At 34.8% G+C, this 27,346-nt stretch overlaps 1 protein-coding gene across 2 annotated transcripts in view; it reads right to left on the bottom strand.

Moving 5' to 3' along the window:
- The window catches only part of RNGTT (RNA guanylyltransferase and 5'-phosphatase), a 344,105-nt gene that overhangs the window by 260,862 nt on the left and 55,897 nt on the right, over positions 1 to 27,346 (bottom strand). The window lies entirely within an intron of this gene.

The raw sequence follows: 27,346 nt of genomic DNA, 5'->3' as shown, positions 1-27,346 counted from the left end.
GGAAATTCCTCGTGGGGGCTACTTTGCTGCAGCAGACACTGTACTTCCAACAGCAGCAGCAGACCAACAGCTAGTGCTAACCAGGTTTAACCAGAAGTAGTTCACTAATCTCAAGATGACCCTTTTCTTCCCTTTGCATCTACACCTTCTGATGTCTTTGTAAGCAGTTCTAATTCTCTGTATTTTATCCTTATACCTTTCAATTATAGTGATTTCTTTCTTCTTGACATTAAAAACGAAATTTAAGCCTTTCCACAATCTAAACAATAGTTCCAGTGGGAGGGGAAAACTTAAGTATTTTCACTATTTAAAAATCAACCACAGAATTTTTTAATTTTTTTCAATTAATTTTTAAACTATGTTCAGCAGTCAACATGAAAATGCAATATAAAATTTGCAGGTAACAATATAAAATTGAGGGCATGTGGGGTTGAGGATGCAGCCTCAGAGGTAGAATACATGCCTGGCATATGCAAGGCAGTCCTATTTGATCTCTAGTACCACAAAACAAATTAACCAATCAATTAATTAAATAGAGCTGGCATAACTTAAGAGCTAGATGGAAGACAGGGAACTCTACATCCTCATCTTACAAGATGAAAAGTCAAAAAAAAACCGCTTTTAGAACATGAAAGAAAGGATTAAACATATAGACATGCTCAATGAAGAAATAACTATAATGGAAGACTTTAAATGAAGGAAAAGGGGGAACAAAAATTCTGATATGCTACATCAGAAGGAACTCAACTAAATTTGATTAATAGTGATAAAAGCATATATTAGAAACTTGGGGATAACCACAGAGAAAAATGTAAAAACTTAAAAAGTAGTATCTTCTGGGAGTAGAACTGATACAAAAGGAGGAGGAAAGGCTGCGGAAGAGTTCTAGCACTCTCTATTACCAACTTTCCAGTTCTACTTCACTTGTTTAACCACAAACAAGAATTAAAAAGAAATAATTTTATGTTTATATCCAATCCAAAAAGATTTACTGAAGTGGGAAAATACTTAGCTGCAAATAGCAAACTGTTAAATAATAAATCATGTATAATAAATAACTTCTATAGAAAACACAATTCACCTAATTGAAGTTTTAATATACAGGGTACACTGTAATTTTCTGCACCTTGAATGGGCACCAGGCTTATAATAAACACTAAAAAACTTGTGGAATGAATACACTTTCATTCAACTGATTAAAACACAGAGACATGGAGGAAGACCTAAAAGCATACACAACAAGATATAAGCAGCAACCACCTCTAAAAAAGTGAAATTACTGATTTTTTTTCATTTCTGTCCTTTGCCTAAATTCCCTACAATGAATAAAAATTACTTTATAATGTGAAAAATACTTTTAAAGACATTGTCACTTTTTTCAGTATTACAAGACCAGAATCACAAGACAAAAAAGATATTTTTACTGAAATGCGTATCAAGTCAAAATAAATTCACAACTACTAATAATGGATTAGGCTTAGTAAGGTACAGATATAATAACTGATCTTGACCCAGTTATAGGATTGGAAATGCTTCCAAAGTAACAAGATACTACAAACTCATTATTCATAGCATAGATCAGGTAATTAGTTCCAATACTAGTAAGTAAATCTCACCAACCTATAGCTAAAAAACCTCTTGGTTATTTTAATTAGTTACTTTTAGATTAAACACCTTTATTCATAATATATAGTGTTTTTATCAAACTTCAAAGTATAAAATCAAATGATTTATTTGCACTGAGTACCATGAATGCTACAGGTTATGCTTTTCAGAACTTCACAAACAAATATGTAAAATACTGCATTCTTTTCAGTGGTTTTCATCAGAGACTAATGCCACCTCCATTGCTCTGATATACCTTGATGTGGAATAAAATTTAAAAGTTACCCAAAATGGTTTGGGCAGCACAACATACAACAGAGATACAAAGATATGAAAAAAATCTTAATTTTTATATAACAATCAGTTTCCGTAAGAAGAAAAGATTAAAAGAAATAGACTTTTATTTTACACTTTTCACTGAAGTGGCTGATTATAGTGAATGTGGCTGTATCTCTTATTTATTTCACTATAAATTTCAAAATAAATCTGTCATCAATAAAAACTAAGGAAAAATATATCTATGAACACTCAATATATATTACTAAAATCAAAAAGAGCAGCCATATTTTATATGGAACATCTTTGGTACCTCTCCTTATTTATTTGTCTTCTACAACAAATAATTTGACTACATCTTTTAATTATCTTCAAGCTACTTGAGGGCAGGAACTGTACTATTTTGCTACTGTGTCTTGTATTACCTTAGATACTCCACAATTATAATGTAGGTAGAGCATCCCTAATCTGAAAATCCAAAATCCAAAATGTTTAGGTTAGAATATGAAGCCACAAGTGGAAAATTTACACCATGAAACTTTGTTTCACACATAAAAGACTACTAAAATATCATATATAATTACCTTTAAGAAAAGTATACAGGGTGTACATGAAACATAATGAATTCTGAGTTTAAACTTGGGTACTATCTCCAAGATATCTTATATGCAACTATTCCAAAATCTAAAAGAATCAGAAATACACAACACTCCCTGTCCCAACCATTTCAAATATGGGACATCCAACCTGTAGGTTAATCGTTATTAAATCAACAAATTATTTCTAAAAAGATACTGATCTCCCATTAGGTGAAAAGTGATACTAAATTTCAGTTGTCATCACAAAACTATGTCAAAGAAACTGTTTCTGTGGCTTATCTAAAACAGAACAATAGATATAATATACCATTTAGATGGAAAATCAGGAAGTAAGGAAAGAAGACAGTAGGTGAAAAGAAGAGGACATTACGTTTGGAGGAACCAAACATCCAACTCTTATCATTGATTATCCTAAGGGGTAGGATAAATGTTTTCATAGGGAGAACTTTTAATTTCTCTACATAATGTTTTATAAGGAAGACATTATCAAAATCAATATATTTAAAAAACAGAAAATTTGTCCTTGAGAATCAAACAGTGGAAACACTGAAAAGGAATGAGAACATCATCTGGTAATAAAGGAAAAAAAATCTACTCATGATACAGTAAAGTAGTAAAGATTAGGGGCTCTAGGGCCAAACCACTTGCATTCAAAATCCAGTTCTGTTACTTATAATCATGTAAGGCCTTAGGAAGGTTACTTACCTTTATATGAAACATTCTCCTAATTTACAATGGAAATAACAAAAGCATCAACTCCACCGAGTTGTGAAGATGAAATGAGAATTTCTGTGTAAAATTCTCAGAACAAAGACTATTACACGGAAGTATTCAAAAAGTCTTAGCTGCTAAAATTGTTCTTGCAGTGAAAATACATAACACATTTGTGCAATCACAATGGTATTCAAAAATAGTAGGGCAGTAATAAAATTACATTGTCCTTTAATTAATATTTGCATCAATGAACTTTAGGAAAAATATTTATTTTCTAATTGTCAACTTGGCTACATTATATTTATATTAAATCAAATTACCTAAAACTGCCAAAGATGCAGTGACAGGGGCACTCCTGGGCGATACTGTTAGGGATGTATCACTACAACCTTTGGCAAGGTATATTAAGAACTTTAAATGTTTTCATACTCTTTAAGTTATATTACTTTTATTATAATTGATACAAAGATCATTATAAGGAAATCAGTACATCTATTCATAACCAAAAAAAACTGGTAATTCTCGATGCCTTAAGAATAAACTATTTTATTACCATGGCAGCAATTAGGTCATGTTTTTGAAAACTATTATATACAAGAACCATTGATGCATCAGAAAAATAAATATATTAAAACAATGGAAAAGTATGTTAGGATAAAAGACAGAATACAGGGGATGCAGGTATAGTTCAGTGATACAACATTTGCATAACATGCATGAAGCTCTGGGTTTGCGCCCCAGCACTGTGAAAAAAAAAGAAAGAAAAGCAGAACACAAAAATAACCATATTATATATTTATTTCAAATTTCCTGCTAAGAATAGTAAACCTAACATAATTTCTAGCATATTGTAGATGTTCAATAAGTATTTGTTGAATACATGAGTGAACAAAGAGATAAATTCAATCTTTTTATCCTATATTATCTGTTTCTCATATATTTGGATCTAGTTGTCTCTTGAACAAAGTATTTTTTTAATCTCTCCAAGTTTTACATGTTTGCTACCCCTAATGTGAACAAATGAAAATTCTAATTTAGGATGATACCTAGAAGTTTTACCTTGTATCTATGTAACACTAAATTATCTAGCTGGATTTTGGGAATAAGTAATAAATTCAGTTGATTTTTATTTTTAACCTATTTTGTTTCATCATCCTAGATGGGACACTATACATATTTAAATACAGTATATAATATATAATTATATAACATAATTATGATGAGAAGAATATAATTATATTGTAATAATGTTAATTAATATTAATTAATATATTATAAGCTCTAGATTATGATTTCCAACCTATTTTGATACAACTATCAATTTTGTTAAAATATTCACAGAATTGAAAACTTGGAATTGAATGGGTCAAAGAGCATTTCAATGACTATATTTCTATTAATTAGCAATAACTCTAATACCTAGGATTTCATTAAAGAAATTATTATTTAAATGACATTTTACTCCTATATATATCCCAAAGATGTAACTAGCCAAGAGGTATTTCAAAGGTTTGGTTTTAAAATATTAGAAAGTTTTGCTCTTAATTACTTTTCTTGTACAACAACTACACCACACCATAAGAGAATTCAGAATGTACTCTGAGAAACTAAATGTTGATTCTCATATAATAATGGTTTTCAAAAAGAGTCCTCAGCTATGACAATAACTAACATTGAGCACCATACTAAGCATTTTATGTAGATCTCTTTAATCAATTAGTAGACAAGTTCTCAGATATAGCCTTAAATCAAAGGCTGGCTAAATTATTATTCTGAATTAGGTCACTGATGTTTAAACCGTCACTGAACATAAAGGAAAGTGGATCCCAAACCTAGCTAAAATTCAGTCAACTGGGGTGCTTTTCAAAAACACATATTCTCAGAGCCAAACCAAGTCTACTAAATTTGAATCTCTGAATTTTTCTTTCCTTTTCTTTTCTTTTTTTTTTCCTTTTCTTTCTTTTTCTCTTCCTAGTATAAGCTTCCTATGGTGGTAATGTAATTGGTGTGTGGTAACTGCTGTCCTAAAAAGTTCCACAGTAACTTCAAAAACCATGCCAGAATCCAACTCCACATGCTTTCCTGCAATGTGCAATAACCAAAGCAGTAATGCTTTTGTCTATTTAATATACAGAGGCTCTGAGTAAAATTCAGACTAGGGGAAGGAGTCAAGTAAGTTCTATTACTTTCTTTATTAACCAATCAACACCAGATATCATCAACTATGTAGTGTCAGATCAATAAACAGTGGTTCTAACAGAACTCTAACCATTCTTTTAGACTCTTTTCCCCGTGATGAAAAAGAAACACTGGAACCATGGCTTTATCACGTCCTTCCAGCCTCAGCAACAGGGAGGCGCTAAGCAACTCAGTGAGACCCCATCTCTAAATAAAATACTCAACAGGGCTGGGGTTGTGTCTCAGTGGTTGAGTGCCCCTAAATTCAATCCCTGGTACAAAAAAAAAAAAAAAAAAAAAAAAATCTCAAAACATAGACTATAGAAAAACAAACTAAAAAGCTGGAAAAGACGAGAGTTGTATTATATATTTGCCACAAACTACTGTATGATTTGAAGCAAATATTTTACTTTTCTGATTATGGACTTACAGGCACTTCCCCAAAAACTCTAAGGTTCCTCAGAACAGTTCAAAAGTTGTTGGGAAAAAAAAAAAAAATCCTTTCCAAGAGCTGGTGATGTAGCAAAAAGATAGAATGCTTGCCTAGAATGTATGAGGCAAAAACCATTACCAGATACCACTTTATTTACTAGTGAGCTTGTAAATATTAGATATGATGTTTTGGCTATAATCAATATTTATTAGTAAGTAATTAAGACAGAAGATAAATTCTTATTTAATAACAAGAGTCACGAAAGTTCTTACATTATATATGAGAAGAAACAATTTGCTTTCCTGTAAAAGACAACTGAGTTAAATTGAAATTTATATCTGGTCTTATCTCTTCCTTCAAGTGGGACTATAAAAAGAACTAACTGAACAAATTAAATAAAAGTAGAATATATAATAACTGATCATAATTCGATTTATTCATTCTGTTCCTAAATTGTATAAAATATAGTTTTTGGTTCACTGAATATTATTCAAGATACCTGAAACCTATTTAATATTCCTCTCAATATGTATGACTTTTCTAGTCTAGCATTTTATCTATACTATTCTTATCTGAACATTCAGCTCCAGTCTATTAAAATAAACATCTACTACAAACATTATTAATGAGATACATATCAAGGGATTCAAGAAAACTACTAACCACCTGAGATAACTGTGGTTACTTTTTTAAGGCACTGTTCTTAAAAAAAAAATCTATGACAGCAGCAAAAATAGAAGTTGCCTAAACATACTTTATTAATATAACAGCTATTTCTACAACACACTATTGACAGATCACTAAATACTTATGTCACAGCACATACATTGAGTGTCCATGTTACACAAAGCCAAGGAACATCATTTTAACTAGGAAAGAAAAAGCCTAAAATTGTCTTTCCAATGCACACATTTAATGAATCAGCTGCATAAAAAATTAAGTACTAATATATTTAGAACTAAGGAGACGAAAAACTTATTTCAATATTCAAAATTTATTGAAACAAAATTTTAAATAAAACTATCTTTATATTAATATTTTTCTGCCTTAAGCACTTTTTACACTTTCTTATAAAGAAAGAACATTTAAGATATAAAGATTATCGTGTGGGTTGGGGTTATAGCTCAATGGTAGAGCACATGCCAAGCATGTGTGAGGCACTGGTTCAATCAGCACCACAGAAAAATAGAATAAATAAAATTAAAATATTGTGGCCATCTACACCTAAAATTTTCTTTTTTTTCCACTGTCTTTTTATTACATGCATCTGATCCCACCCCAACCATACAACTACAAATATTTTTTTAAAAGATTATCTTTTAAGAAGAATGTCAATCATAGGTTGGAAAACTATGGCTCAAAGGCCAAATGCAGTGTAATGTTCTGTTTAAAAAGTTTTACTGAAACACAGTCACTGTCACTTATTTATGTGAGAGCAATGGGATATGGCTGTTTCTGTGTCACAATTACAGAGGTGAGGTAGATGAGACAGAGACCACATTGTATAACCGAACCTAAAGTAAGCATTGGTATGCCCTTTACAGAAAAAGTTTGCTGAGCCAAGGATTACAGAAAAAAATTGAAGGTTTTGTTTTAAATAGTCCTGATCCATGCATTAGCTAACACAAAGCCCTTGAGGTATGCAGGTTTCAATATATTTTGTGAATGAATAAAAGAAGGGGCTTCCCAGACCAGGACCCAGAAGGACAGATTTTGTCTATAATTTACTTCTAGAAACATATAAATGTATATTGCTTAAACAGATGTGTTAATAAAAAGTTTAATAGACATTAAATCTCCATAAATGTCTAAATGGGTTTCCTTTTTAATTTCTGCAATATGTTTTCTTACAGAGCAAGTTACTTTATACATTCAGTTCTTCTTGAAGAAGGCCTTGCCTGTATGTGTGTGCTATATATGTAACTCAGAAAATGTATATATGGACATATATATATGTATATATACTCACATATAAAAATTAATAGATATCTTCTATTGAGTGTATGCTAGTTGCTTTAAATTACTTCACTGAATTTATTTATAATTACTCCAAGGGTTATCATCCCTATACTATACAAATCTAAACACAAAATCTACTTTCTCAGGTCCATCTGGCTTGAAATCCAATTCCAGCATATTGTTTTCCTTTGAAATATGCTCTATTTAAAATTACTGTTAAAGGACTTACCAAAATAATAAATAAAAGAAGGGGGTTTTATTTTTGTTTGGAAATTAACTGAAATAAAATCATGGTTTCTTTAAATTTCAAAAACTATGGGAGATCCAAGATGGAGAACTAGAGGAAGGCATTCCTTGTCGCTCCATAAACTTGGGTTTCAAGCAGAGGATACCTGTTTCTCTGCGAGAAAGTCTGCTACTTATCAATCCCCTACTGTTTACCCCATTTGTCCACCTCAATCACCTGCAGTCTGTCAGCATATTGACTACCTTTTGAGTGCTCATTACTGACTGACTGGTACCTATCATCCTCCATTACCCATTTGCCTGCCTCTTGCCTGTCCTTCGCCTGCCTTTCACCCACTGATGACCCCCCACACAAGGTCCACCTGCTGATCATCCACCAGTAGCCTTCAAACCAACGTGCAGACCGCCAGCATATCACCAGCTGCCTGCTGTTGCATGGATTTCACTGTCACACTACCTAAAGATGTGCTTACAAATGGCTGCTCAATTTTGAGACAACAGCCAGGACCTGCAAGACCCCAGACTGTCTCATTGAACCCCTCTTCCAGGAACCCTCAGACCAACCAACTGCACCAAGCCTTAAGGAACCCCGCCTGACTGACGCCCTGCCCCGTTCCCAGGACCCCTCCGCAAGAACCCCCAGCCCGACCAAGCTCACAACTAGAGTTGCGGCTTCCCATTTGCCAACACATTTGGAACTCAGAGCAGGCATCTTGGAATATCCTGGAAGCGGAAGCTCCCATCTTTAGGTGGGGCAAATCCCATCCTGACACACCTGCTGGAGACTGGAAGATCATTGTCAGCTACATCTCATGCACCAGACTACTAAAGTCTGGGAGGTTTGAATGCTATATGACTGTTACGGTATAGTTTTTTTTCCTCCGTTTTGACAATTTTTAAGTTCTCATTTCTTTACTTTTCTTGCTCTCTTTTCCTTTGTTTACCTGTATCCGAAGTCTCTTTCTCCCTTTTCGCAAGCTAACAACCAAATTCTTTTTATTTCATTTCCACTCTTTCTATGACATAGAACTTCTATATACTCTTTTCTTATCCCATTAACAATTACATCCTATACACCTCCCCATTCTCTTTGTCCTGATTAGAAACCACAGACCTTATTGCAAATCTATTTGTTATACTAAAGATAATACTTGAACGCATCCTCTCTGTTTATTATGACAATAATGTTAACATCTTCATAGGGGATATTTGGTTTAGGTGTGCTTATTGTCTGTATGGGGTGCAGCTAATATTGATCTCCCCTTAAAGAAGAGGTTTTAGAAATCTATAGGGTCATTATAAGCCTACAGAGGGGAAACTGCAATACCCAAGGTCTGCACTGCTACAGGGAAAGATACGTGAACATCATGAAAAAACAAGGGAAGAAAATGTCCCAAACAAACATAGATGCTACATCAATAAAATCCAATGATAGCATGGCATAAGAAATGTAGAAAGGGAGTTCAGAATGTACATAATTAAAATGATCAGAGAAGCAAACGAAGAGATGAGACAGCAAATGCATAAATGATCGCACCGATCAACAGTTAAAAGACTAAATGTGGGAAGCAAAAGATCATTTCAATAAAGAGTTAGAAACACTAAAAAAAAAAAAAAAAAGAGATCCTTGAAATGAAGGAAACAATAAACCAAAGTAAAAACTCCACAGAAAGCATAACCAATAGAATAGAACACTTGGAAGACAGAGCCTCAGGCATTGAAGAAAAAATATTTAATCTTGAAAACAAAGTAGACCAAACAGAGAAGATGGTAAGAAATCATGAACAGAATCTACAAGAATTATGGGATATCATGAAAAGGACAAATTTAAGAATTATTGGGTTTGAGGAAGGCACACAGGAAAAAAAAAAAAAAACCAAAGGAACGAACAATCTACTCAATGAAATAATATCAGAAAATTTCCCAGATCTGAAGAATGAAATGAAAAATCAAATACAAGAGGCTTATAGGACTCCAAATATACAAAATTAAAACAACCCACAACAAGGCTCATTATAATGAAAACACCTAACATACAAAATAAAGAGAATTTTAAAGGCTACGAGAGAAAAAAATCAACTTACATTTAGGGGGAAACCAATATGAATATCAGCAGACTTTTAAACCCAGACCCTAAAAGATAGAAGGGCCTGGAAAAACATTTTTCAAGCTCTGAAAGAAAACAGATGCCAACCAAGAATCTTATACCCAGCAAATCTTACCTTCAGATTTGAAGACAAAATAAAGTCCTTCCATGATAAACAACAGCTAACAATTTACAGATTCCTCAACTGCATCTTCAAGACATGAGGAGAGATCCAAGATGGTGGTCTAGAGGGAGGCTGCATTCCTTGTCGCTCCATAACGCCAGATTCAAACACATGATATCTGTTTCTCGGTGAGGCAGTTTTTGCTGCTTATCGATCCCCTGCTCTTTACCCCATTTGTCTGCTGTGATGACCTGCAATCTGCCAGCATATCAACGCCTTTTTCGAGAGCAGATAGCTCACTGTCAGGGATCGATCATCCACCATTTGCCTACCTCTCACCTGTCCATCGCCTACCTTACCCGTATCCATCACCCAACGCTCGAGGTTCACCTCCCGATCATCCAACAGCTGCCAGCAGACTGACCACAGACCACCAGTGCAGCACCACCTGCCTTCTATCGCCTGGAAGTTCACTGTCACAGTACCTGCAGGTTTAATTACACGTGGCTGCCGCCATTTTGAGACAACAGCCAGGCCCCATAGGAACCCAGGCCGGACTGACTGAGTCCCGTCTCCAGGATCCCTCAGCCCGACCAATCACTCCCTGCCTCTGGATCCTCACATCAACTGACAGCTCCCTGCTGCCAGGACCCCCAGACCTACTGACTGTGCCCTATCACCGGGAACCCAGACCAACTGATTGCACCCGGCCTCCTGGATCCCACAACTACACCAAACATATCGGACCTCCAGGAAGCCTGCCGGACCAACTGCATCCCGTCTCCAGGACCCCCAGCTCACCACGTCCACCCCTGAGCTGCAGCTCCCATTTGCCAACACATTTCGAAGCCAGAGCAGCCATCTTGGATAATCCTGGAAGCCACAGCTCCGATCTTCAGGTGGGGCAAATCCCATCCTGAGACGCCTGCTGGAGGCTTGAAGCTCATTGTCAGGTACCTCTCATGCATCAGGCTACTGAACACTGGGAGGTTACATTAGTATATGATTGTTATACAGTAGATTTTCTTTTTTCTCCTTTTTAAAAAAAATTTAAGTTTTTATTTCTTTACTTTTCTTCCTTTCTTTTCCTTTTGTTTACCTGTTCCCTCAGAGACTCTTTCTCCCTTTTTTGCATGCTAACATCCGATTTCTTTTGATTATACTCTCAAACTTTTTATTTTCTAGAACTCCTGTGTATTCTTTTATCATCCCATAAACATAAACATGTTCTACATCCCTCTGCATCCTCCTTGTCCTCCATTAGAAACTGCAGACCTCATTGCAAACCAGTTTGTTTTACCGAACATAACATTTGAACTAATTTGGTTTATTATGACAATTTTGCTATTGTCCCCATAGGGGCTATTTGGTCTAGGATTGCATAGAGTCTGATTTGGGCACTGCTAATATTGATCTCCCCTTAAAGAAAGGGTTTTGGAAACCTATAGGGCCACTATAAGCCTATAGGGGGAATTCTGCAATACCCCAGATCTGCACTGCTACAGGGGAAGATACATCAACAGCATGAAAAAACAAGGGAAGAAAAAAGATCCAAACAAATCTAGATTCTACAGTAATAGAATCCAATGACAGTATGTTAGAAGAAATGTCAGAAAAGGACTTCAGATTGTACATGATTAAGATGATTCGCAAAGCAAAGGATGAGATGAGAGAGCAAATGCAGGCAATGAATGATAATACCAATAAGCTGAAAGAGCACCTGCAGGAAGCAAAAGATCATTTCAAAAAAGAGACAGAGATTCTCAAAAAAAAAACAAATAAAAATCCTTGAAATGAAGGAGACAATAAACCAAATAAAAAAACTCAATGGAAAGCATCACCAACAGACTAGACCACTTGGAAGACAGAACCTCAGACAATGAAGACAAAATATTTAATCTTGAAAATAAAGTCGCCCAAACAGAGAAGATGGTAAGAAATCATGAACAAATCTCCAAGAACTACGGGAATCATGAAAAGACCAAATTTAAGAATTATTGGGATTGAGGAAGGCACAGAGATACAAACCAAAGGAATAAACAACCTACTCAATGAAATAATATCAGAAAATTTCCCAAACCTGAAGAATGAAATGGAAAATCAAATACAAGAGGCTTACAGAACACCAAATGCACAGAATCACAACAGATCCACACCACGGCACATTATAATGAAAATGCCTAATATTCAAAATAAAGATAGGATTTTGAAGGCCCCGAGAGAAAAGCATCAGATTGCATATAGGGGGAGACAAATACGGATAGTAGCCAAATTCTCAACCCAGACTCTAAAAGCTAGAAGTGCCTGGAGCAACATATTTCAAGCTCTGAAAGAACATGGTTGCCAACCAAGAATCCTATACCCAGCAAAACTAACCTTCAGATTTGAAGATAAAATAAAATCCTTTCATGACAAACAAAAGTTAAAACAATTTACAAATAGAAAGCCTGCACTACAGAATGTTCTCAACAAAATATTCCATGAGGAGGAAATGGAAAACAACAATGGAGGTCAGCAAAGGGAGCACTACCTTGGAGAAAAACCACTCAAAGGAGAAACCAAGCCGACTTAAAAACCAAAAATAAGCCAAATGACTGGAAATACGAATCATTTCTCAATAATAACCCTGAACGTTGATGGCCTAAATTCATCAATCAAAAGACATAGACTGGCAGAATGGATTAAAAAGAAAGATCCAACAATATGCTGCCTGCAAGAGACTCATCGCATAGAAAAAGACATCCACAGACTAAAGGTGAAAGGATGGGAAAAAACCTACCATGCACATGGACTCAGTAAAAAAGCGGGGGTTTCCATCCTTATATCAGATAAAGTGGACTTCAAGCCAAAGTTAGTCAGAAGGGATAAAGAAGGACATTTCATACTGCTTAAGGGAACCATAAATCAGGAAGACATAACGAGAGTAAATATTTATGCCCCAAACAATGGTGCATCCCTGTACATCAAACAAATCCTTCTCAATTTCAAGAATCACATAGACCACAACACAATAATTCTGAGCGAATTTAACGCACCACTGTCACCACCAGATAGATCTTCCAACCAAGGAAACCACAGAACTCAATAACACAATCAATAACCTAGATTTAATAGACATATATAGAATATTCCATCCATCAATGAGTGGATACACTTTCTTCTCAGCAGAACATGGAACCTTCTGGAAAATAGACCATGTGTTATGCCACAAAGCACCCTTAGGAAATGCAGAAAAATAGAGATACTGCCTTGTGTTCTATCAGATCATAATGGACTGAGAGTAGAAATCAATGACACAATAAAAAAGGGAAATTACTCCAACACTTGGAGACTAAATAATATGCTATTGAATGAAACATGGATAACAAAAAACATCAGGGAGGAGATTAAAAAATTCTTAGAGGTCAATGAGAGGGATGATACAACATATCAAAATCTCTGGGACACTATGAAAGCGGTACTAAGAGGAAAATTCATTGCATGGAGCGCATTCCAGAAAAGAATGAAGAGTCAACAATTAAATGACCTAGGATTACAGCTCAAAGCCCTAGAAAAAGAAGAACAGAACAACACCAAAAGTAGTAGAAGACAGGAAATAATTAAAATCAGAGCTGAAATCAATGAAATTGAAACAAAAGAAACTATTCAAAAAATTGACATAACAAAAAGTTGGTTCTTTGAGAAAGTAAACAAAATAGATAAACCCTTAGCCACACTAACAAAGAGAAGGAGAGAGAAAACTCAAATTATTAAAAAACATGATGCAAAAGGAAATATTATGACAGACATCACTGAGATACAGAACATAATGAGAAGCTACTTTGAAAATCTGTATTCCAACAAAATAGAAACTACCGAAGACATTGACAAATTTCTACAGACATATGCTCCTCCCAAACTGAACCAGGAGGACATATACAATTTAAACAGATCAATATCAAGCAATGAAATAGAAGAAGCCATTAAAAATCTACCATCCAAGAAAAGCCCAGGACCAGATGGATTCTCAGCCAAGTTCTACAAGACCTTCAAAAAAGAACTCATTCCAATACTTCTCAAAGTGTTCCAGGAAATAGAAAAGGAAGGTACCCTACCAAACTCATTCTATAAAGCTAATATCACCCTCATACCCAAACCAGGAAAAGACATATCAAGGAAAGAAAATTTTAGACCAATATCCTTGATGAATATAGATGCAAAGATCCTTAACAAAATATTGGCAAACCATATCCAAAAACATATTAAGAAAATTGTGCACCACGATCAAGTGGGGTTCATTCCTGTAATGCAAGGATGGTTCAACATTCGTAAATCAATAAACGTAATCCATCATATCAATAGACTTAAGGATAAGAATCATATGGTTATTTCAATTGACGCAGAAAAAGCATTTGACAATATACAACACTCCTTCATGCTCAAAACACTAGAAAAAAAAGGGATAGTAGGAACATACCTGAACATTGTAAAGGCTATTTATGCTAAGCCCATGGCCAACATCATTCTTAATGGAGAAAAACTGAAACAGGAATAAGACAGGGATGTCCTCTTTCACCACTTGTATTCAACATTGTCCTCAAAACTCTAGCCAGAGCAATTAGGCAGACTAAAGAAATTAAAGGGATACGAACAGGAAAAGAGGAACTTAAGCTGTCACTATTTGCGGATGACCTGACTCTATATTTAGAAGATTCAAAACCTCCTCAGAAAACTAATAGACCTCATCAATGAATGCAGGAAAATACCAGGCTATAAAATCAACACACATAAATCTACAGCATTTTTATACGCAAGTGACGAAACAGCTGAAAGGGAAATGAGGAAAACAATTCCATTTGCAATAGCCTCAAAAATAATAAAATACTTGGGCATCAATCTAACCAAAGAGATAAAAGATCTCTACAATGAAAACTACAAAACACTGAAGAAAGAAATTGAGGAAGACCTTAGAAGATGGAAAGATCTCCCATGTTCTTCGATAGGCAGAATTAATATTGTCAAAATGGCCATACTACCAAAAGTGCTATACAGGTTCAATGCAATTCCAATTAAAATCCCAATGACGTATCTCACAGAACTAGAGCAAGCAGTCATGAAATTCATCTGGAAGATTAAGAAACCCAGAATAGCTAAAGAAATCCTTTGCAGGAAAAGTGAAGCACGGGGTATCACAATACCGGAACTTCAACTATACTACAAAGCAATAGTCACAAAAACTGCATGGTATTGACACCAACATAGACAGGTAGATCAATGGTACAGAATAGAGGACACGGACACAAACCCAAATAAATACAATTTTCTCATACTAGACAAAGGGGCCAAAAATATACAATGAAGAAAAGATAGCCTCTTCAACAAATGATGCTGGGAAAACTGGAAATCCATATGCAACAAAATGAAACTAAACCCCTATCTCTCACCCTGCACAAAACTCAACTCACAATGGATCAAGGACCTTGAAATCAGACCACAGACCGTGCATCTTATAGAAGAAAACGTAGGTCCACATCTTCACCTTGTTGGCTTAGGATCAGACTTCCATCACAGGACTCCCATAGCACAAGAAATAAAAGCAAGAATCAATAACTGGGATAGATTCAAACTAAATAGCTTTCTCTCAGCAAAGGAAACTATCAGCAATCGAAGAGAGAGCCTACAGAGTGGGAGAATATCTTTGCCTCTCATACTTCAGATAGAGCACTAATTTCCAGAATATATAAAGAACTCAAAAAATTCTACACCAAGAATACAAATAACCCAATCAACAAATGGGCTAAGGAAATGAACAGACACTTCACAGAAGATGTACAATCAATCAACAGATATATGAAAAAATGTTCAACATCTTTAGGAATAAGAGAAATGCAAATCAAAACTACACTAAGATTCCATCTCACCCCAATTAGAATGGCGATTATCAAGAATACAAGCAACAATAGGTGTTGGAGAGGATGTGGGGAAAAAGGTACACTCATACATTGCTGGTGGGGCTGCAAATTAGTGCAGCCACTCTGGAAAGCAGTGTGGAGATTCCTTAGAAAACTTGGAATGGACCTACCATTTGACCCAGCTATCCCACTCCTCGGCCTATACCCAAAGGACTTAAAATCAGCATACTACAGAGATACAGCCACATCAATGTTCATAGTGGCTCAATTGACAATAGCCAGACTATGGAACCAACCTAGATGCCCTTCAATTGATGAATGGATAAAGAAACTGTGGTGTGTATATATATATATATATATATATATATATATATATATATATATATCACACAATGGAATATTACTCAGCTATAAAGAATAATAAAATTATGGCATTTGCAGGCAAATGGATGAAATTGGAGACTATCATGTTAAGTGAGATAAGCCAATCTCAAAAATCCAAAAGACGAATGATCTCACTGATAAGCAGATGATGACACTTAATGGGGGGTGGGAGGGGGACAAGAATGGAGGAAGGAGGGACTGTATAGAGGGAAAAGAGTAGAGGGAGGGGTGGGGGAAAGGAAAAAATAACGGAATGAATCAAACATCATTACTCTATGTAAATATATGAATATGCAAATGGTATGCTGTTACTCCATGTACAAACAGAAACAACATGTATCCCATTTGTTTACAATTTAAAAAAATATATAAAATAAAAATAAGAAAGAAAGAAAGGAAGAAAGAAAAAAAAAAAAGGATTTACAAAAAGAAAGCCAGCATGACAGAACATTCTCAGCAAAATATTCCATGAGAAGAGATGAAAAACAACGATATAAATCAGCAAATGGAGGAACTACCCTAAAGGAACAGCCAAATAAAGGAGAAACCAAGTCATGTCGAAAAAAAAAAAAAAAATGAGCCAAATGACCGGGAATACAAATCATATCTCAATAATAACCCTGAATGTTAATGGCCTGAGCAAATCAATCAAAAGACACAGACTGGCAGATTGAATTAAAAAGAAAGATCCAACAATATGCTGCCTGCAAGAGACTCATCGCATAGAAAAAGACATCCACAGACTAAAGGTGAAAGGATGGGAAAAAACCTACCATGCACATGGACTCAGTAAAAAAGCGGGGATTTCCATCCTTATATCAGATAAAGTGGACTTCAAGCCAAAGTTAGTCAGAAGGGATAAAGAAAGACATTTCATACTGCTTAAGGGAAGCATAAATCAGCAAGACATAACAATCATAAATATCTATGCCCCGAACAGTGGCTCATCCATGTATGTCAAACAAATCCTTCTCAATTCCAGGAATCAAACAGACCACAACGCAATAATACTAGGTGAACTTAACACCCCTTTCTCCCCACTGGACAGATCTTCCAAACAAAAATTGAACAAAGAAACCACAGATCCCAATAACATAAACAATAATTTAACTTAACGGACATATATAGAATATACCATCCAACAAAGAGTGAATACATCAGCAGCACATGGATCCTTCTCTAAAATAGACTATATATCATGCCACAAACCTACTGTTCACAAATACAATAAGATAGAGATACTACCTTGTATTCTATAAGATCATAATGGATTGAAATTAGAAATAAATGACAGAATTAAAAACAGAAACTACTTCAACACCTGGAGAGTAATAATACACTACTGAATGATGAGTGGATAACAGAAGACAGCAGGGAGGAAATAAAATTCTCAGAGGTAAACGAGAACAAAGATACATCATATCAAAACCTCTGGGACACTATGAAAGCAGTACTGAGAGGAAAATAAATTTCATGGAGTGCATTCAATGCAAGAAGAAGAAAATCAACAAATAAATGACCTAACACTACAGCTCAAAGCCCTAGAAAAAGAAGAACAGACCAACACCAAAAGTAGTAGAAGACAGGAAATAGTTAAAATCAGAGCTGAAATCAATGAAATTAAAACAACAGAAACAATCAAAAAAATTGACAAAATAAATAGCTGGTTCTTCTAAAAAATAAATGTGATAAACCCTTAGCCACACTAATAAACAGAAGGAGAGAGAAAACTCAAATTACTAAAATTCGGAATGAACAAGGAAATATCACGATAGACACAACTGAAATACAAAACATAATTAGAAGCTATTTGGAAAATCTACACTCCAACAAAATAGAAAATCTCAAAGACATCAACAGGTTTCTAGAGACATATGAATTACCTAAACTGAACCAGAAGGACATACACAATTTAAATAGATCAATTTCAAGTAATGAAATAGAAGAAGTCATCAAAAGCCTACCAACAAAGAAAAGTCCAGGACCAGATGGGTTCTCAGCCAAGTTCTATAAAACCTTTAAAGAAGAGCTCATTCCAATACTTCTCAAAGTATTCCATGAAATAGAAAAGGAGGGAACCCTTCCAAACTCATTCTATGAAGCCAGTATCACCCTGATACCTAAACCAGACAGAGACACATCAAGGAAAGAAAATTTCAGACCAATATCCTTACTGAACACTGACGCAAAAATTCTCAACAAAATTTTAGCAAATCGCATACAAAAATGTATTAAAAAGATAGTGCACCATGATCAAGTGGGTTTTATCCCAGGGATGCAAGGTTGGTTCAACATCCAGAAATCAATAAATGTAACTCACTATATCGACAGACTTAAAGTCAAGAATCACATGATTATTTTGATAGATGAAGAAAAAGCATTTGATAAAATACAACACCCCTTTATGCTCAAAACACTAGGAAAAATAGGGATATTAGGAACATTCCTTAACATTGTAAAGGCTATCTGTGCTAAGTCCATGGCCAATATCATTCTAAATGGTAAAAAACTGAAAGCATTCCCTCTAAAAACTGGAACAAGGCAGGGATGCCCTCTTTCACCACTTCTATTCAACACTGTCCTTGAAACTCTAGCCAGATCAATTAGACAGACCAAAGAAATTAAACGGATACGAACAGGAAGAGAAGAACTCAAACTATTCCCATTTGCTGATGGCATGATTATATATTTAGAGGAACTGAGAAATTCCACCAGAAAACTTTTAGAACTCATAAGTGAATTCAGTAAAGTAGTAGGATAAAAGATCAGTGCTCATAAATCTAATGCATTTTTATACATAAGTGATGAATTCTCAGAAAGAGAAGTTAGGAAAACTACCCCGTTCACAATAGCCTTGAAAAAAATAAAATACTTGGGAATCAATCCAACAAGAGGTGAAAGACCTCTACAATGAGAACTACAGAACACTAAAGAAAGAAATTAAAGAAAACCTTAGAAGATGGAAGTTCTCCCAAGTTCTTGAATAGGCAGAATTAACATTGTCAAAATGGCCATACTACCGAAAGTGCTATCTAGATTCAATGCAATTCCAATTAAAATCCCAATGACATACCTTACAGAAATAGAGCAAGCAATTATGAAATTCATCTGGAAGAATAAGAAACCCAGAATAGCTAAAGCAATCCTTAGAAGGAAGAGTGAAGCAGGGGGTATCGCAATACCAGAACTTCAACTATACTACAAGGCAACAGTAACAAAAACAGCATGGTATTGGTACCAAAATAGACAAGTAGATTAGTGGTACAGAATAGAGGTCACAAACAAACACAAATAGATACAGTTTTCTCATATTAGACAAAGGTGCCAGAAACATGCAATGGAGAAAAGATAGCCTCTTCAACAAATGGTGTTGGGAAAACTGGAAATCCATATGCAACACAATGAAACTAAACCTCTATCTCTCACCCTGCACAAAACTCAACTCAAAATGGATCAAGGACCTTGGAATCAAACCAGAGACTCTGCATCTTATAGAAGAAAACGTAGGTCCACATCTTCAACATGTTGGCTTAGGATCAGTCTTCCTTAACAGGACTCCCATAGCACAAGAAATAAAAGCAAGAATCAATAACTGGGACAGATTCAAACTAAAAAGCTTTCTCTCAGCAAAGGAAACTATCAGCAATGTGAAGAGAGATCCTACAGAGTGTGAGAAAATCTTTGCCACTCGTACTTCAGATAGAGCACTAATTTCCAGAATATATAAAGAACTCAAGAAACTCTACACCAAGAATACAAATAACCCAATCAACAAATGGGCTAAGGAAATGAACAGATACTTCACAGAAGATCTACAAGCAATCAACAGATATATGAAAAAATGTTCAACATCTTTAGGAATAAGAGAAATGCAAATCAAAACGACACTAAGATTCCATCTCACCCCAATTAGAATGGCGATTATCAAGAATACAAGCAATAATAGGTGTTGGCAAGGATGTGGGGAAAAAGGTACACTCATACACTGCTGGTGGGGCTGCAAATTAGTGCAGCCACTCTGGAAAGCAGTGTGGAGATTCCTTAGAAAACTTGGAATGGACCCACCATTTCACCCAGCTATCCCACTCCTTGGCCTATACCCAAAGGACTTAAAATCAGCATACTACAGTGATGCAGTCACATCAATGTTCATAGCGGCTCAATGCACAGTAGTCAGATTGTGGAACCAACCTCAATGCCCTTCAACTGATGAATGGATAAAGAAACTGTGGTATATATATAAAATGGAATATTACTCAACCATAAAGAATAAAATTATCGCATTTACAGGAAAATGGATGAAACTGGAGAATATCATGTTAAGTGAGATAAGCCAATCTCAAAAAACCCAAGGACGAATGATCTCGCTGATAATCAGATGATGATACATAATGGGGGGTAGAGGGAAGCAGGAATAGAGGAAGGAGGGACTGTATAGAGGGAAAAGAGGGGTGTAAAGAGGGGAAGGAAAAAATAACAGAATGAATCAAACACTGGAGAATAGCATGCTACGTGAGATAAGCCAATCTCAAAAAACCCAAGGACGAATGATCTCGCTGATAATCAGATGATGATACATAATGGGGGGTAGAGGGAAGCAGGAATAGAGGAAGGAGGGACTGTATAGAGGGAAAAGAGGGGTGTAAAGAGGGGAAGGAAAAAATAACAGAATGAATCAAACACCGTTACCCTATGTAAATGTATGGTTACATAAATGGTATGCCTCTACTTCATGTACAAACAGACACAAGTTGTACCGCATTTGTTTACAATAAATAAATAAATAAATAAATAAAATTTTACATAGCAAAAAAAAATTAAAAGACAATTGGAAGGAGGCAAGGACAGCTAATTCTCAAAAAGATAAGCATAGCCCTTTAACATGTGAAGATGTTCAACCTCATTCATACGTAAACCTCAACTGAGATAACATTTCTCATTCAACTGAGTAGTGAAAATTTTTAAAATTGATGGTACTTTTTTTTGGAAAGACTGTGAAAGTATAAGCATTCACACATGCAGCCTGTGGAAATACAAGATGGCCTTTTAGAGCATAAGTTGATAATATCTAATAAAACTTCCCATACATTTTAGCCCCTGCCTCAGCAATCTATCCTGCCAGGAATTTACCCTGAATTTATACCTTCTGGAGTAGGGGGAAGGGTTTAGACCTGAGGTAATTTTCACATCATTTTTAACTGCAAAATATTGAAACCAATCTAAATACCTATACAAAGGAGTAGGGTCAAATGCACTATGGTACACCCACACTATGCTGCTGCAAAAAATAAATGAGAAACACAGAAATGCCAAGGTACGTATAAAGTCATATGTGCTGGTTCCTAAAATACAGTGTTAAATGGAGGGCAAGGAGGACAAGGAGCAAACTACTATCCAGTTCTAAAGTGTATGGTATATGCTATAGTTTGCAGGTTGAATAACCCTCAAAAGTTATGTGTCAAAGGCTTAGGCCCCATGGTGACACTATCAGAAAGCAACAGAACTTTTAAGAGGTAGCTATTGGGAGACCCTTAGGTAGCTAAGGACATGCCCTTAAAAGGGACAATGGGACCCTGGTCTCTGCTTCCCTTTTGCTTCCTGACCATAATATAAATGGTTTTACTATGCCACATGCTCCTGCCATGATGAGTTACCTCTCCACAGGCCCAAAGCAACGGGGTCAATCAATCGCGGACTGGAAGTTCCAAAACCATAAGACTAAACAACCCCTTTTTCTTTGTAAGTTCATTATCTAAAGTATTTTGTAATTATGGTCAGGGAAAGCTAATACAGTATCTTTCCTATAATAAGGGGGAAAAGGAAAATGGACATACATATATCTTCTTATCTGTACAAAAAGGTACACAAGAGGATAAACCAGAAAACTAAAGAGACTGGTTATTTACAGTAAGTGGGCAAGAATATTACAAAAAGATGGACAGGAGAGAGTGACATTTTTGTGATTATTCCACATTGTGTAGTTCCGACATACAGAACAATGTTAATTTTCCTGCATGCTAAGAAAATTAAAAAATTAAAATCCATGCTGGGAATATAGCTCAGTGGTAGAGTACTTCCCTGGCATGTGCAAGGCCCTGGGTTCAATCCCTAGTGCGCACACACACAAAATTGAATCCAGAAAAAAATGAGGGTATACTCAAAATAGAACACAAACAGAAACAAATAAAACTAGTTGTATTATAAATGAAAAGAACTCCTTTGGAGAGGTTGGCAGGGAAAGAGAAAATAATATAAGCTACTATGGAACATAGTATACTTTGTATACAACCAAGGTTACTGTCAGACTGAACTATATTAAAATATGCTCTATTCAAATGGTTTTCTCAGGGAGGTTTGGAATAGAAATTCCAAAACTATGTGAATAAACATGGATAACAAAAAACAAGTTTCCTATTGTCAGAGAGGAGGTGCAAATAGGAAAGAATAATTTGAATAAATCCTACAGTGTTGAATAAGAATTGACAATATCAGTATAAACCCATGATTTTAAAACAAACAGAAATATATATAAATATGTGTATATATATATATATATGTCTGTCTGTACCTCTCTCTCTCTCTTTCACGCGTGTGCACATACACAAATATATGCATGCATGCACACATGCTTTCCTAACTCTTTTGGGAAGGTGTAAAAGCAGTGACAGCCTAGTACTAATGAGCCCACCTAGTGCCAAAATATTGGTTTCTAAACACCACTCTTTGGAGAAATGGTTGATTCCAGGGCTGGAGAAGGAAAAGTAAAAAATAGGCCTTAAACATGTAAGGGAGAGAGGTCAAAAAGTAAAGAAGGGTTCAAAAACTGATGGGGAGATGTTAAAAAGACAGAAATCACTTGAAGGGACTTTCAGTGGACAAATGAGACATTCTGAGAAATAAAATGATTATCAAAATAGATTATAACCTAACAAATATAATACAAGTCTATGAGTTCCTATTGACAGAGAAAAATAGATGAAGAAAAAGGAAAAGCTCCCCCTTATGGTTGAATTCTACTATTCTCCTTAGCAAGCATTATAGCAGTAACTATTTCAGGCAAGAATCATTAATGAATGTTAAAATTAATGGGATTAAGTATGATAGGAAATAGGATACTTACACAGTCTCACAGTATCTCGCCCACAGATTCTTACCAAGAACAAAAGGAAAAAGAGTAACTATCACAGACAAATCTAGTAGATACCAGTTTAACCAAGATTAATATGACCAGTAATGAGATAATTTAACATTACATGCCTCCTGAAATGATTATGATGTTTTTGCAAAATCTACTGCACAAATCATAAGGAAACATCAGACAAACTCAATTTGAGAGACAGGCTATGAGATAACTGGCTAGTACTGTCCAAAGTGTCAAAGTCCAGATGGCCTAAGGAATTGTTCTAAAACAAAGAAAAGGAAGAGATGTGAAAATTAAGACAACACATAATTATGGACTGGATCCTGGACCATAAATGGGACATAAATTATTGAGACTTCTGATGAAATCTGAATAAGGCCAATAGTTAAAAATACATCTGTGTTAATTTCTTGATTTTGATCATTTTGCTAGTTAAATACTATGTTAATATTTGGAGAATCTGAAAAAAGGGTACATGGGAATTCCTTGTATTTTAGAACTTTAAGTCTGAAATAATTCCAAATGAAAAAATTAAAAGAAAATTTTTAAAATTTTTTAAAATTAAGTCTTACAAACTAAAAATGTAACCAAAAGCAATCAGAGCTATAAAAACTAAAAACATCTTTTTTAGTTTTTCCTGGTACTAGGAACTGAACACAGAGGCACTTAACCACTGAGCCACATACCCAGACCTTTGTGTTTTGTTTGTTGTTGTTTTCTTCCTTTCTTTTTTTCTTTTTTTTTTTCCTGGGGGGGCAGGGCGGGGGAATGCCAAGGATTGAACTCAGGGGCACTCAATCACTGAGCCACATCCCCAATTCTATTTTGAATTTTATTTAGAGACAGGGTCTCACTAAGTTGCTGAGGGTCTTGCTAAGTTGCTGAGGCTGGCTTAAAACTTGCCATTCTCCAACTTCAGTCTCCTGTGCCACTGGGATAATAGGCATGCACCATCATGCTCAGCTTAGACATTTCATTTTCTACAATATGGTTTTACTTAAATACTAGAAACACAAATCTTCCATCACACAAACTTTGATTTCACCTGTTTCCGAGACTACAGTGGCTTAGTGTTTATCAATTTACTTATAAAACTAATGTAAATTTCTCACTATTTCATTTTTATGCACTTCTATATTCCTATCTATATTATTTGTCTTTACATTTAGAAAATATTTTACAATGTTTTAGAATTTATTATAGTATTCTAACAAAACTATAACTCACTGTTACCTCCAGGCCTTGACTTGGTTAACACAAAATTCTCAGGCAATATCTTTAATCGCTAACTATAGGACTCCTATTACGCTCAGTTCCAGAGATCCTTGAATCTAAATAGTATTACTAGATACAATGATTGGACACTAAAATATAAAATAAGGATATTAAAAAGAGATCTCATACTCTTTCCTGATAAGGCTTTTAACACAATGTAGCATGGGGTTCAAGGCTGTTAATCAGCTCTTCTGATTCCATGGCATCCAAGACCATTCTATAGCCCTCTCAGGTTCTTTTCACCCTATAAATCAAGGAAGATCCCTCTCTCATACTTTTGGCCTTAAGTCCTACTGCACAAAAGATAGAGTTTCACACTGGTCCAGAAAATATTTCCCATAAGTTTTCTTCTCCAAGAATAAAGTAGCCAAAAACAGAGGAGGTATTTAATTAATACTTAAAGGGTTGTCCTTTTGTTTTTGGTGAAGCATAGTTCTAAGAAATTTAGACATTTCTACTATTAAAAACACCTTCACTCAAATTATTTTAGCCAGTATCTAAGGGTCTGATGGTACTGAGAAACAAAGAAAGGGGTATACAACTACAGAGGAGGGAAAGTAAACAAAAGTAAGATAGCAAATTATAGGCACCAAATTTTTACATGCCTTATTATTTTGCCCAAGATTTACCATGATCATAGCCTGAACACTATGAAGAAGGCAATACAGGAAGTGAAATTCATAAAAACATGAAACTTGTCACAGAATGAATCTGTCTTAACCACAAATCCCTAGACCATTTTTGTAAAGTCTAGAGACAGAGTCATTGATCCTCATGTTTTTTCACTTTCTCCTCTCAAAGAGTATGAATTAAATCCATCTGTTAAGACACTGTTATATAGCTATTAAAAATATACACCTCAACAACATCATTAATGTCTGTTAATTCTAACTACCAATTTAACAGATTCAGATTTTAACCTTATCAAAAACAATTTTAAAATGCATTTAACACTGAAAATCAAGCATTAGAGTTTTCACTTAACCTTCAAAAATACATAACCACAGTGAAGGAGGGGGGCAGGCACAGAACAGGTAAAAATCTATATCTGTCTCTGTAACTATATCCATTTTTATAACTCCTCAAGCACACAAAGCAAACTGTTTCATTTTATTTCTATACTGAATGAATTTTATATCCTAGATTAATTTTTAAAGCTAGTTCACTTTTCAAGTAAATTCAAAATAAGATGAATAAATGAACACATATTGTTAGATACACTTTGTTATTTAACTATTTGAATTAGGATATGAAGCACTGGTATTAAAAATAGTAAATGCTTTCAATCCCCAGTACCACAATAAAAAAAAAAAACAAAAAAAACAGTAAATGCTATATAACCCAAAGAAAAAGGTCAAATACCACAATTATAGTGTTTTCTCTAGGTGATAAAATCACATTTTTTTTTTTATTTTCCTCTTTTTGTTTATAGTATTTTCAGAACTTTGTTAAATGAGCCTCTTACGAAAAGCTAGAAAATGCTAAATTGAGGGGAAGGATTATTGCCAACAAAAAAGGACAACCAAAATGAAAATATTTTATATATTCCCAAATAATAAAACTCAAATACCATAAAACAAACGTACTACAAAGCATACTGTGCCATATAATAGCAAGTTCACCTAAAACTGAAATCAAATTCACGTTTCCAGATGCATCTTTTAAGGTCATCAAAAGTTAAATGCAGGCTGGGGAGATAGCTCAGTTGGTAGAGTGCTTGCCTTGCAAGCACAAGGCCCTGGGTTCGATCCCGAGCACCGCAAAAAAAAAAAAAAAAGTTAAATGCGGATGAAGACAGTGTACAGCTGCCACTTTTACATTCAAAAACTTTTCATAAAAATGCATCCAACATTATCTTTAAACTAATATTTAAACACTAACATGTAGATGCACTAATTACTCTAAAACATTTTATGATGAAAAGTTAATAGGACTTTTTTTTATTTTTAATCCTTTTTTAGTTATAGGAGGACACAATACCTTTATTTTATTTTTATGTGGTGCTGACAATCGAACCCCAGGCTTCACACATGCAAGCACTCTACCACTTAGCCACAACCAAGCCCAATGAATAGGGCTTCTATGTTAACATCTGTTGAAGTCATTACTACAACTATTGTAACATTTGCTGAATGAATAAATATAAATAGTGAACTGTAATGGATGCAAAAAATATGGATTACAAAAGAGAAAAAATTTAAGTTTATTGAAGAACCATAAAACTTATAAAAACTTAGAATCATAAAACTTAAGAATATGAAATTTGAAGTCAAACTTTGTTCTAAGATTATAGAAATCTTAACGGTACATAAAATTATAAACAGCAATAGTAAAGACTAAGAGAAAAAGGAAAACTATTCAAAGGAATAAAACATATAATGAGTCAGGAAAAGTTTAAATTTAGACACGCCAAACATCCATGAAACAATGTAGTA

Source organism: Sciurus vulgaris (genome assembly GCF_902686455.1).
Source record: "Sciurus vulgaris genome assembly, chromosome: 7".
Taxonomy (NCBI): Eukaryota; Metazoa; Chordata; class Mammalia; order Rodentia; family Sciuridae; genus Sciurus; species Sciurus vulgaris.
Note: the sequence above shows the minus strand (reverse complement) of the source record. Positions and strands in the feature narration are given on the sequence as shown.